General features: G+C 38.1%; 1 protein-coding gene across 1 annotated transcript in view; it reads left to right on the forward strand.

Moving 5' to 3' along the window:
* ISM1 (isthmin 1) overlaps positions 1–13092 on the forward strand; it is a 105640-nt gene that overhangs the window by 83105 nt on the left and 9443 nt on the right. The window lies entirely within an intron of this gene.

Here is a 13092-nt window from a genome sequence, read left to right on the forward strand (position 1 = left end):
GAAATGAGAAGACTGGGCAAAAGATTAAATTTGCAGATGTGTAGGGTGAGTGTGAGTGAGGAGTCCAGTGAGGCTGAAGGGGTGAGCTTCAGTGACTGGGAAGATTAGGCAATTAAGTGGTATAGAGCACTGGGTCTAGAGTCAGGAAGACCTGACTGGGGAAGTCACTTAGCTTCTGTTAAAAAAATGGAAGATAATAATACTAATAGCACTTACCTCCCAGGGTTTTTCTGAGGATCAAATGAGATAATAATTAATTGCAAAGTGTTTAGTACAGTGCCTTAGCACATAGTAAATGCTATGTAAATGTTAGCTATTATTAAGATGGTAGTACCCTACAGTAATAGCAATGTTGTAAGGATGATCGACTGTGAAAGACTTAGCTACTCTGATTAAGACAATGATCTAAGACAATTCCAAAGAAGGTATGATGAAAAATGCTGTCTATTTTGAGAGAGAACTGACAAACTCTGAGTACATATTGAAGCATACTTAAAAAAAAACTTTATTTTTATTTTTGTGCTTGTATTTTCTTTTACAACTTGGCTAATATGGAAATGTTTCACATGTATAATCGATATCATATTGCTTGCCTTCTCAAGAGATGGGAGAGAGACAAGAAGAGAGAAAATTTAGAATTCAAAATTTTAAAAAAGTGAATGTTAAAATTTTTTATACAGAATTAGAAAATATTTAACAAATAAAAACATATTTAAACTATGTAAAAAAAAAGATGGTGGTTATCTTCCATAATAATGGGCCTTAGGAAGTTCAAAAGAGAAGAGGACTTGAAGAAAAAAAGTAATGACCTTGATTTGGAACATGCTAAGTATTAGGGGCCTATGGGACATCAAATTCAAATTATCTAAAAGGCACTTGGTAATGTAGGCCTAGAACAACAAGTTAAGAAAAGAGTGAAAGGAATAAACGGAGCTACTTAGTGTAGACAGCTTTTTCAAGGCATTTGGCTAAGAAAAGGAGAAGATAATAGCAGGGAATGAAGACAGGGTGAAGAATGACAATTCTGGCAAATGTTTAGAGAAGATAGAAGGGGAAAGAATGAAGGGTACAGAGAAGGACCACCTTCAGAGACCCAAGTAAAACAGGAAATGCTGATGATAAGGAGTTAGGAGAAGAGGAAGAAGGGCTGGTTGTCAAATGAGGTGGTCAAGAAGGCTTTAAATGTCAGTCCATGGATTGGCATTCTATCTTCTAGGCCGTGGTGGTGAGGCACTGGATATTTTTGATCAGAGAAATGACCTAATGGTTAGGCTTGGGACTTAGATTATTTTGAGAGCTATGTGAAGAGTAGACTGATATGGAATGGATTGGAGCAAGGAGAAGAATTTTTTTAATTTAATTTTTTTTCAATTAATAATTTGTTTTCTCTCTCCCATATCTTCCCCTGACAACACACATACAAACACTCATTGAAAATCCCTGTAACAAATATTCAGAGTCAAGCACAACAAATTCTCACATTGGGCATGTCCAAAAACATGTCTCATTCTATACCTTTAGCTCCTCACCTCTCTGACAGGGGGTAGGTAGCACATACCAAGTGTTCTCTTGGTTCTGCTCATTTGTCTCTGCATTAATTCATACAAGCCTTTCCAGGTTTCTCTGAAAGTGTCCTTCTCATTACTGGGATGCCATGACTATAGTTTAGGCAAAAGTAGATGAGATTCTGAATTTGGGTGGTGGCAGAATGAGTGGAATTAATAGGATGGATGAGAGAGATGTGAGGACAGATGTGGCAACTGATTTGATATGGGGAGAGAGGGGGAAATAAAGAATCAATGAGCACTCCAAGATTATAAGTCTTAGTAAGTGAAGGATAATGGTACCCTCAACAGAAATAAGGAAGTTCATAGAAGGTGTAGATTTAAGAAGATAATGAATTCTGTTTTGTACATGCTGAGTTTGAGATGCTGACAAGGTAACCAGGAAAAACCATCCAGCAGACAGATGGTAATTAATGACTAGAGTTCAGGAGAAAGATTAGGGCTTTATATAAAGATTAGGGAATCTCCTGCCCAGAAATAAACATACTCAATACATTTAAAAGATATTAAACCTAAAATGGTAGCTTTTGCATCTACTGTGCATAAAAGTGACACAACTGAAGACCAAAATGTTATATATTAACTTCAAAATAGAAACTGAAAGTAATCACACGTGTGCCCCTTATTACCTGTATAATCTTGAAAAAGTCACTTCATGCCTCTAACACTATTTCCTCATCTATACAATGAGAGTGTTGAAGTAGTTGTTCTTAAAGATCCCTCCCATGTTTAAATTTGTTATCCTGATCCTGATCTTGTCCCTTGGCCTTAGATTTGTTGTTGTTGTTTTAATATTGAACTATAAAATTGTGCTCAAATACTGCCACCCATAGATAAATACAGTTTTCAAACTAAGCTATTAACACAATCCATATGTGATTCCCAACTGTTACATAAACTTTTAAATGGAATGCATTCCATTAAAGATCCAATCATTATACTCAACTGAGTTTTTACTAAATTTTCTTGATCAAATCAGAGTATGAATATGAACATTCTTTGTAAACTATAAAGCTTTGGGTAAATATAAGGTCATATTACTGTAGATATATACATGAATTTTCAAGAGTCATCACCAAATATAGATCATAGATACAAATGAAATTTCGATCTAAGGCAACCTCTTGTTTAATTACTCTTCTTGTTTTAGCATTTGGTTTCTTAATCACAAAACCAAATTGCTAGGCTACTGAATTTGTATATTCTGGGAACACTATACAATTGCAAACATCTATTGTCTCATTTTGTATTGTCACCTTTATTATCATCACCATTATAATCATCACCAGATTACATTTCTGAGTAAAATATTACCATGTGCTTCTTTCTGACAAATGCCAAATTGCAAAGGGGTAAAACTAAAAAGGGAAATAATTTCAGGGAAAGAAAATTCTTCACTAGAAGTTTCCTTTTTTCCAACTGCACACAGAAGTCGTATTCACAGAAGTGGGGATTGGGACTTTGAATGAAAGGGTGTGGTTGGAGGAAAAACAATAAAAGATTTAACCGTACTGAATTACATATTAGGAAAAGTTTGTGTGTGTGTGTATCTGCATACATGTATGTGCTTCTGTATGTGTGTCTGTGTATGAGATATGAGAGAAGGAGCACCCCTATATAGGTTTGGAAAAACTTAGAAGTCAATGAAAATGATTTGTTTCTTTGCCCAATTTTGGTCCTCTCTTCGATGCCCTTCCTCCCCCATACAGTAATTGTACTTTTAAGGGCAGGGAGCTTCCCCAGAAGAACTACATTGCCACCACAGTATAGGTTATTTTTTTCTATTTCTCTTTAAAAACAATTTTCCAGAGGCATTCATAAACAGGAAAAATGTTCAAGTGTCTATAAAGTTATATATTCCTTTCTATGGGCAAGAAGTTTCTTCCAATCACATGACTCCATGCTTTTTTAGGCCTAGACTCATTTTCTTAGCATCTAAACCTGATCTATGTTTTCCCAACCATGAAAACTTTAACAGTCACCATAATTAAACTACCAGACAATTTAGTATGTATAATAAATAGACTTTCATCTTATGGTATTTTATACTAGCTAGAAAATAGGTGTTGAGTACATATTTCTTACCAGATCAGATCCACAATAAATTTTTATATAATAACAACAACAACTGGCATTTATATATTATTTTAAGGTTTGCAAAGCCTTTTATATTACATATGTTTTACATATGTTGTTTCATTTGATCCAATAGAGCAGTCAGATCCCTGTTACACTGCTAGTATCAACTGAATGGAATGGCACACAGAATGCTGGACAAGGAGTCAGGAATCCTGCCTCAGATGCTAGTTTTGTTAACTTCTCTGGGTTTCAGTTTTCAAATCTGTAAAATTAAGGGGTTGAATTAAATAACCTTTAAAGTCCCTTTCAGTTCTAAATCTGTGATTTTATTAAGATCCTAACCACAGTGATAAAAATTAGATTAATAGATCCCTTAGCCAGATTTTTAAAAAAATCATTGGCTCCATCTTACCGTCCCAAGAAATATTCTCAAGTACCTTGAACAGAGATAAAATAATCCTTGACATCTCTCCTCTTCCCTTCCCCCAAATCTATCTGGTTCTAAGAAACTGGTAATTAGTCTGGGGTTTTAGCTAATAATAATTTATGATGTTATCCTCTTCCCACCCCAAATATAGTCACTATTTTAATAAGGACATTCTCGAAAACCAGAATCAAATGAATTATTACTAATAGTAGAATATAAAGGAGAGATGAGTAGGGTGAATATTTCGAGGAGAAGAGGTACCTGCCCAGTGTGCCCCCATGACAGACCACAAGCAATCACCTTATTCTGTTTATAGCTCTAGAGACCTGAAAGCTCATCCAGTTCAACTTTCTAACTTTTTCAGGTAAGAAAACTAAAGCTAAAAGCAATTATGTTATTTTTCCCAAGGCCACACGTGAAGGCAATATCAGAGTCAAGGCTAGAGCCCCATCCTCTTGACTCCCAGTCTTTGGCAAGGCCTACTGGTATGGACAAAGGGAGAAGGGGCCATCTTCTACATTTATGCTTAATATACAAGAAAGCTAGATTGTGGAAAATACTCCAAAATAAACACAATTATGGCTAAAAACGGACTTAATTTTTTAAAGTAAAATCAACCACATGGAAAAAAATGATTCTTCTTTAATCCAGTTTTTTATTTTTGGTTAAGGCAGTGACTTTCCTCTTCCTTACCAACTCCAGGGGAAATGATGATGGATTTGGTTATCCTATTATGAGAATGCCCACTCCCATTTGATTTATTTCAAGCTTTTCCTTTCTGTGCCCTCATCAAGGGGTTAGTAGAAATAATGTCTTGTCCTAATTCTTCTTACCTGTTCTCACACATACACACAGAGTGTCTTCTCTGCTGCTACCTGCTCCAAGCTTCTCTGCTGTTCGGGCTTTCTGCTTATCCCCCAAATGCTATCATTTTCCATTTGGAAGAACTATTCCATGGAGTCACAGCATGTCAGAACTGGAAGGGTTCATAGAAACCAATTAATCCAGGGGTGAAACCAAGATGGTAGAGAAGCAGAAGGAAATATAATGAGCTCTCCTCAGTAACACTTCTCAAAACAGAATGCACCAGATCGAATCCTGATAGGAATTTTTTTTTTAAAGTCACAGTTAGTCATTTTCCCAACCCAGCTCAGCACAGGGAGACAGAGAAATATCTCCAGACACTGGACTAGGGCCTGGCTAGGAGCATGTTTCCAGGGAGAGACTATGCACTAGGGCAAGTAGAGATCCTATACCCTTACCAGACCACCTCCAGATCCATAAAAGGTACATTGATGGGGACAGGGGCAAACTGGCAAATTTGTCACTAACTGTGCAGTTCTAGATCACAGATCCAGAGAAGATGGAGAGTTAGCATTCAGAGGTAAGGAGTGGTAATAAGCCCTAGGTTCTGTACTGAGTTAGAACTAAGTTCAGAAGCAAACAGTAGCTGTGGGACAATGATCTCAGGAACTGAACAAGGTCCCAGTTCCAATGTCTAGCCCAGTCTGAAGTCTGCATGAGTCTGAATAACTGGAGCAGGACTCCCAAACCAAAGGGAAACCTATTCTGTTACTCTTATCCAATAAAGAATTTCATCTGACTGATGGTGACTGAATAAAGTCCTGGGCCTGTCAAGGAGGCAAGCTTACAGACCTGTTGATTAAACCCAATTATAGATCAGTAGTTTGCAGAGCTCAGGTTGGGGGGAAAAATGTACGGGGACAACAATCAGATTTTATCCTGGATCAGACCACTTTGGGAGTACTGAGAGCTTACAGGTACCTAGCCTGAGGTGTTCTTGCGATCCTGGAATAAGACAATACTCTATACCCTAAAGAAATGAACAATTGGGCCAGTCCAGATATTCCATCCAGAAGTATGCAGAGCCTGGCCCTAATATAAAGTTCAAAACCAGGAAGTAGACTTCAGGAATGAACAAACAAAAAAACAGATCCCACCACACAAGGCTATTGTGATCAAGGGGACACTCACTACATAAATAAGAAGAGAATGATTTTAAAACAACTATAAGCAAAGCCTCAAAGGAAAACACAGCTTGGACACATATCAAACTAGAATTTCTGAAAGAGATGAAACAAGAGGGTTTTTTTAAAGAGTTAAAAATATTTTTATAAATGAAATAAGAGTGCCAAAGATTTGGAAAAGAGATGAAAACTATGCAAGAAAGAATTGGAAAGAGAATTCATAGCTTGGCACAAGGATATAAAACATTGTCCAAGAAACATAGATGAGTGCTACCTCAGTTTCCAAATCTTTTCTGCCACAAAAAAATCTGTATTTTTGTAATCCTTAGAGTTTATTTTTTCATAGTATTAATCTGTCCCTTAATCTACCTTCCCCTTAACTACTCCTTTTCCTTTCTGCCCATTTCCCTCCTATTTCCCCTTTGAATGAAACTTCTTTGAGTGAAGTATTTCTCTATCAAACTCTGTGTGTGTGTGTGTGTGTGTGTGTGTGCATGAATTCATGTGTGCATGCACACAGACTCCTAGAGTTTGCTTGAGAGATCCAAAAGATCTTGGAATTCTTAGAATAGATCAGTGAGAAGCTAATGACTACATGAGACAACACGAAATATTAAAGCAAAGTAAAAAGGCTGAAAAAAAAAAGAAGAAATTGTGTGATATCTCATAGCTAAAACAACTGACCTGGAAAACAGAGTAGAAAAAATTTAAGGATAATTGAACTACCTGAAAACCATTACAAAAACAAGAGCCTAGATATCGTATTTCAAGAAATCTCTGAAGAAAACTGTCCAGACCTCTTGGAAACAAAGGTCAAAGTAGAAATAGAAAAAATCCACCAGTCACCTCCTGAAAGAAAACTGATGAAAAAAACTCCCAGAAACATTACAGCCAAAATCTAGAGCTTCCAGATGAAAGACAAAATAATACAGGCAGACAGAAAGAAAGAATTCAAGTACTGAGAAGCCACAGCCAGAATCCATTTATGATTTAGCTACTACTATAAGGGAATGGAATATTCTGGAAGGCAAAACATAGAGGCCTACAAGCAAGACGAATTTACCCAGCAAAAGAAAGCATAATCCTACAGAGGAGAAATGAACCTTTAATGAAATAGAGGGGTTCCAAGCATTCCTGATGAAAAGACCAGTCATGTAGAAACTTTGAAGTTCAAACACAGTCAAGAGAAACATAAAAAAGTAAACACAAAAGAGCAATAATAAAGGACTAGAATAAGGACAACTGCTTGCTTTCTAATACGGGAAGGTGATAGATGTGTACCTTCTGAACCCTATAATGATTGGGGAGGTGGGGCAGAAAGAGAGTCTAATTATTTAGAAGGCCTAGGAAGGGATCTGTGGTAATTGTCTTGAAAGAAGAATGGAAATGGAGGTGAAGAGGAATACAGCAGGGAAACAGGAACAAGGAAAGGAGAAGGTTAGAGAAAATTATCTCACATAATCAAGACATGCAGGCAGGCGCAGCTAGGTAGTACAATGGATAGAGTGCTAAGACTGAAGTGAAGAAGACTCATCTTCCTGAGTTCAAATCTAGCCTCAAACAGTTATTACCTGGGTGATCCTAGGCAAATTACTTAACCCTGTTTGCCTCAGTTCCACATCTATAAAATGACCTAGAGAAGGAAATGGTAAACTACTTCTTTCCAACAAAACCCCAAATGGGGTCACAAAGAGTAGAAGTAGAAGTCTATACAAAGAAGGAGGATGGTATGGAGGGAATGGCTGACACTTGACCCTCACTCTCTTCTTTTTTTTTTCAAATGCTTTATTAACTTCTGATTTACATCACTCATTTCTGCAAGATTTTTTTTTTGAATTCCAGATTCATTCCCTTCCTCCCTTGTCACCGACACTTACTGGAAAGATAAGCAGTTCAGTATAGGTTGTACATATATGGCTAATGCAAAACAATAACATAGTAGATATATTGTAAAAGATTGGCTATATTTCCCTCCCTCCTATCCCACCTCCCACTTGTTCTATTCTCTACTTTGATCCCGTCTCTTTTCAAAAGTGGGTGCTTCCAACTTCCCTCTCCCCCAGCCTGCCCTCCCTTCCATCATCCCCTCCTCATCCCCTTCCCCCCTACTCCCCTGGAGGGTGAGATACCCTATTTAGTTTGTATTTCATTCCCTCCCTGAACCAAATTCAATGGGAATAAGATTGACTCATTCCCTTTTGCCTTCCTATTTTTCCCCGCCATTGTGACCATTTTCCCTTACCTCTTCTATATAAGATAGTTTACCCCATTCTGTCTCTCCCCATCTCCTCTTATTATATTCCCCTCTCACATCCTAATTTCACCTTTTAAGTATCATCCCTTCCTGTTAAATTGGTCCTGTGCCCTCTATCTATGTATACCTGTAAACATATGGCCATAAACCCTCATATACAGACATATATATATATATATATATATATATATATATATATATATATATATATATATATTTCTATTCCCTTCAACTACTGAGAAAGGTTTCATAAGTTACAATTATTGTTTTTCCATGTAGAAATGTTAATAGTTCAACTTTGATAAGTTCCTTATGATTTCTTTTCCCTGTTTACCTTCTCATGCTTCTTGTATCTGAATGTCAAATTTTCTATTCAACTCTGGTTTTTTCAACAAGAATGTTTGAAAGTCCTCTATTCCACTGAATGACCATATTTTCCGCTGAAACATGATACTCAGTTTTGCTGGGTAGGTGACTCTTGGTTTTAATCCCAGCTCCTTCAACCTCCAGAATATCATATTCCAAGCCCTTCGATCCCTCATTGTAGAAGCTGCCAGATCCTGGGTTATCCTGATTGTGTTTCCATAATATTCAAATTGTTTCTTCCTGGCTGCTTTTAATATTCTCTCCTTAATCTGGGAATTCTGGAACCTGGCTATAATATTCCTAGGAGTTTTATTTTGGGGATCTTTTTCAGGAGGTGATCGGTGGATTCTTTCAACCTCTATTTTGCCCTCTGGTTCTAAAACATCAGGGCAGTTTTCCTTGAGAACTTCCTGGAGGATGATTTCTAGGTTCTCTCTTTGAACATGGCTTTCAGGTAGTCCAATAATTTTAAAATGATCTCTCCTGGATCTATTTTCCAGGTCAGTGGTTTTTCCCATGAGATATTTCACATTGCCTTCTATTATTTCATTTGTTTGGATCTGTTTAACCGCATCTTGATTTCTCATAAAGTCATTAGCTTCCATTTGCTCCAATCTAATTCTGAAGCAATGATTCTCCTCAGTGAGCTTTTGAGATTCTTTTTCCATCTGGCAAATTTGGCTTTTTAAGGCATTCTTCTCCTCATTGCCTTTTTGAGCCTCTTTTGCCATTTGAGTTAGTCTTTTTTTTAAGGTATTATTTTCCTCAGTCAGGCTATTAACTCTCATTTCATAATTTTCTTGCATTGTTCTCATTTCTCTTCCCAGTTTTTCCTCCATTTCTCTTATCTGCTTCTTAAGGTCCTCTATGGCCTGTAACCAGCTCGTATTTTCCTTTGAAGCTTTTGGTGCAGGAGTTTTGACTTCACTGTTTTCCTCCTGTTCTGTACTTTGCTCCTTTTTGTCCCCCAAATAGGAGTGTAATGTTGGAATCTTCTGTCTGCTTTGTTTCCTTTGCCTGGTCATGTCGCCCCTCAGTCACTTGACCCCTGGGCTTTTTGCCGCAGTAGGACTCTGCCACCAGACAGGGGAGCTTTCGTCCCAAACGCTGGGGTTTTCTCAGCTGCTGGAGGTATTAGATGGGTGCCCTCTCTGAGGTCTTCACATGCTCTGGCAAGCTGGACACACACCCCAGGACCTCCACCCTAGACTGCAATCCAGATCCAAGCAGGTTAAAGCAAGAGCGATTACCCCTCAGACTGGTGCTTGGTACCCCTACACTCTGCAGGCCAGGAGCTGAAGCTGCCAGGTGGCGCTGGCTGGCTGTGCTGGCGGCTCAGCGGCTCCTCGCCCCGGGGGGGCAAAAGCCACGCACTCCCACTTACTGGGTCCCAAAGTCCAGACTGCATTGACCTCTCATTTTGTCCTTTGCATCTATGTGTTGATAAATCTGGAAACGTCCCTCCACCTAGCGGCTGGTCAGGCCCGCCCTGGAGCTAAAGCCTCGGTGTGGGGCTGAACTCAGCTCCCAAAGTGCTGAGCTGGATTCCTGCCAGCCTGCCGGGCTGTCCTCAGCAGGAGGTTAGCTTCTCTGTGTCATTTTGTGGGTTCTACAGCTCCAAAGTTTATTTAGAGTCCCCTTTTCACATGGATTGGGGAAGGTGGAAGCCCGAGCCGCGAGGAGGTTGTGCTTCTACTCCGCCATCTTGGCTCTGCCCCACCCTCACTCTCTTCTGAACTCATTAACACACACACACACACACACACACACACATACAGACATGTTAAGTAGAGAAATACTTTTCACTCAACAGTGAAATAGGAGGGAAATGGGGAGAAAGAAAGAGGGGGTAATTAAGAGAAAGGTAGATTAAGGAAGGGATTAATTCTAAGCAAAACAAACTCTAAGGATTAAAAAAATATTTCTAGCTCTTTTTGTGGTAGGAAAGAATTGGAAACTATTAGAGTGCCTATCAATTAAAGAATGACTGTACAAACTATGGTATATAAATGCGATAGAATACTATTTTATTCCAAGAAATTATAAAAGAGAGGGTTTCAGAGAAACCAAGCGAAGACTTGTATGGACAGATGCAGGGTGAAATGTACAGTCACTGAACAATTAATATATTGACAACAATATTATAAGGATAAACAACTTTGAAAGATTTAGAGTATCTCATCAAGGTAATGACCAACCACAATTCCAGAGGAATGATGTAACGTGCTACCTACCTCCTAATACAGACATAAAAGACTCAGAGGGTAAAATGGGGTTTTTGGTTTGTTTGTTTGTTTGTTTTTTTTATGGACCTGGCCAATGTGGAAATTTCTTTTGCTTGACTACACATGTTTGTAATAGGGGTTTTATTTTTCTTTTTCTCAATTGGGGGAGTAGTTAGGAGGGAAAGAAGGAATATGTTTGCTGATTGGGGGAAAATGCATTTAAAAAAAGAAATCTACTAATTCAAGCCCTACATCAGACAAAAAAGAAAACTTAGAGAAGTTAAATAACTTGTCTGCTAATTCGTGGCAGAACTATTATAAGAACTCGATGAAACCATTGCTTTTTCCATTTCTTTGTTGAATTTCAGCCCTCCCCATTTTCTTTTTCCATTCCCTTCCTTTTTATGATAAAGTATGAGGGGAATCAAGAGCAGAACCCTAACATGGCAGGCAGAGCACTCATTGAGAAACATTAACCTTTAACCTATTATAAAAATAAGTTTTGAAAAAGAAGTCAAATGAAAATCAGACAGTCTACCTCAAAGAAATTTATTGCATGCTTTTGCTCCTTTTCTAAACCTGAAGGCAGACTGTGGGGATTTAGAAATGCAGGGCTCAAATGAAACTGCTCTTTTAAAAGTAACCAGTGATCTCTTGCTTGCCAAATATAATAGTCTTTTCTCAACCCTCTTCTTGCCCTCTGCAGACTTTGACTTTGTCAGTCGTCTCTTCCCCTGGATATTCTCTCCTCTAGGTTTTTATGACACTGTTTTCTCCTAGTTATACACCTGTCTGACTACTCCTCAGTCTCCTTTGCTGAATGTTCTTCCACATCACCTGCACTAACTGTGGATGTGCCCCAGTGGTCTGTCTTGGCTCCTTTTCTTTTCTCCATCTTGCTGGGTGACCTTATCAGCTCCTCTGGATTCAATTATTATGTCTATGCAGACTATTCTCAGATCTATACCTCTCTTTTGAATTCCAGTCTTACATTACTAACTACCTATTAGACATATCAAATTGGATGTCTCATATACACCTCAAATTCAGCATGTTCAAAATATAATGCATCTTTTCCACCCAAACCTTTCCTCTCTTCTAAACTTCCCTACTATTGTCAGGTATACCATCATCCTTCCCATCACCCAGGTTCACAGTCTAGGTTTTATTCTCTACTTCTTACTTAGACCCACCTATGTATCCAATCTGTTGTCAAGTCTTGTCATTTCTGCTTCCACAACATCTTTTATATGTCCTCTCCTCTCCACTCAGATAGCTGCCACGTCATGCCAACGCTCATCATGTCCCACCTAGATGATTATAACAGCTTTATAATAGGTTTCCCTGCTTCAAGTCTCTCTCTGATCTATCCTCCACACTGCTGCCAGTAATTTTTCCAAAGTATAGGCCTGACTGTGTCACCCTCCTCCTCAACTCCAATGGCTCCCTATTACCTTTCCAAATAGAAAATCCCTTTTGGCCTTTAGACCTTCACCACCTGATTTTTTCTTACCTTTCCAGTCTAATTATGCTTTAGATTCCTTCAATGTACTTTATAATACAGTCATACTGACCTTCTTGGAGTTCCTCACCCAAGAAGTTCCATACCTTTCACTAACTATCCCCATGCCTGGAATGCTGTCCCTTCTGGTTTCCCTGGCTTCCTCTGAGGTTCAGCTCAAAATCCAACTTTCTTCAAGAGGCCTTTGCTGATCCTTTCTCATTCTTACTCCCCCACTTCAATACCCACAAGTACCTTCCATTTCAGATTACCTACCATTTATACTGTGTGTAAATGTATATATGTAGGTACATACATACATATGTATCTTCTTAATCTTGTATATAAATAGTGGTTTGTTTAAATGTTGTCTCCATCTTTAGACTATGAACTCCTTGATGCAGGGACCATGTTTTTTGCCTTTCTTGTATCCCTGTTTCTTAGCACACAGTAAGCACCTAATAAATGCTTATTGGTGGTGAAGATTTTCTTTTGGTGTCTGTTTTTGTGGGATTGTGTATTTATAGGAGAACTAGATGAATTGACTGCAGGATAATAGACTTATTCTATGTGTTTCCAGAGAGCAGAACTGGGATCATCAATCAATCAATCACTAAATATTTATTAAGTACTTAGTGTGTATATATATATATATATATATATATATATATATATATATATATATAT

Source organism: Petaurus breviceps, unplaced genomic scaffold (genome assembly GCF_028583685.1).
Source record: "Petaurus breviceps papuanus isolate PSGF00001 unplaced genomic scaffold, PetGlider_PUasm1.0 90919, whole genome shotgun sequence".
Classification (NCBI taxonomy): Eukaryota; Metazoa; Chordata; class Mammalia; order Diprotodontia; family Petauridae; genus Petaurus; species Petaurus breviceps.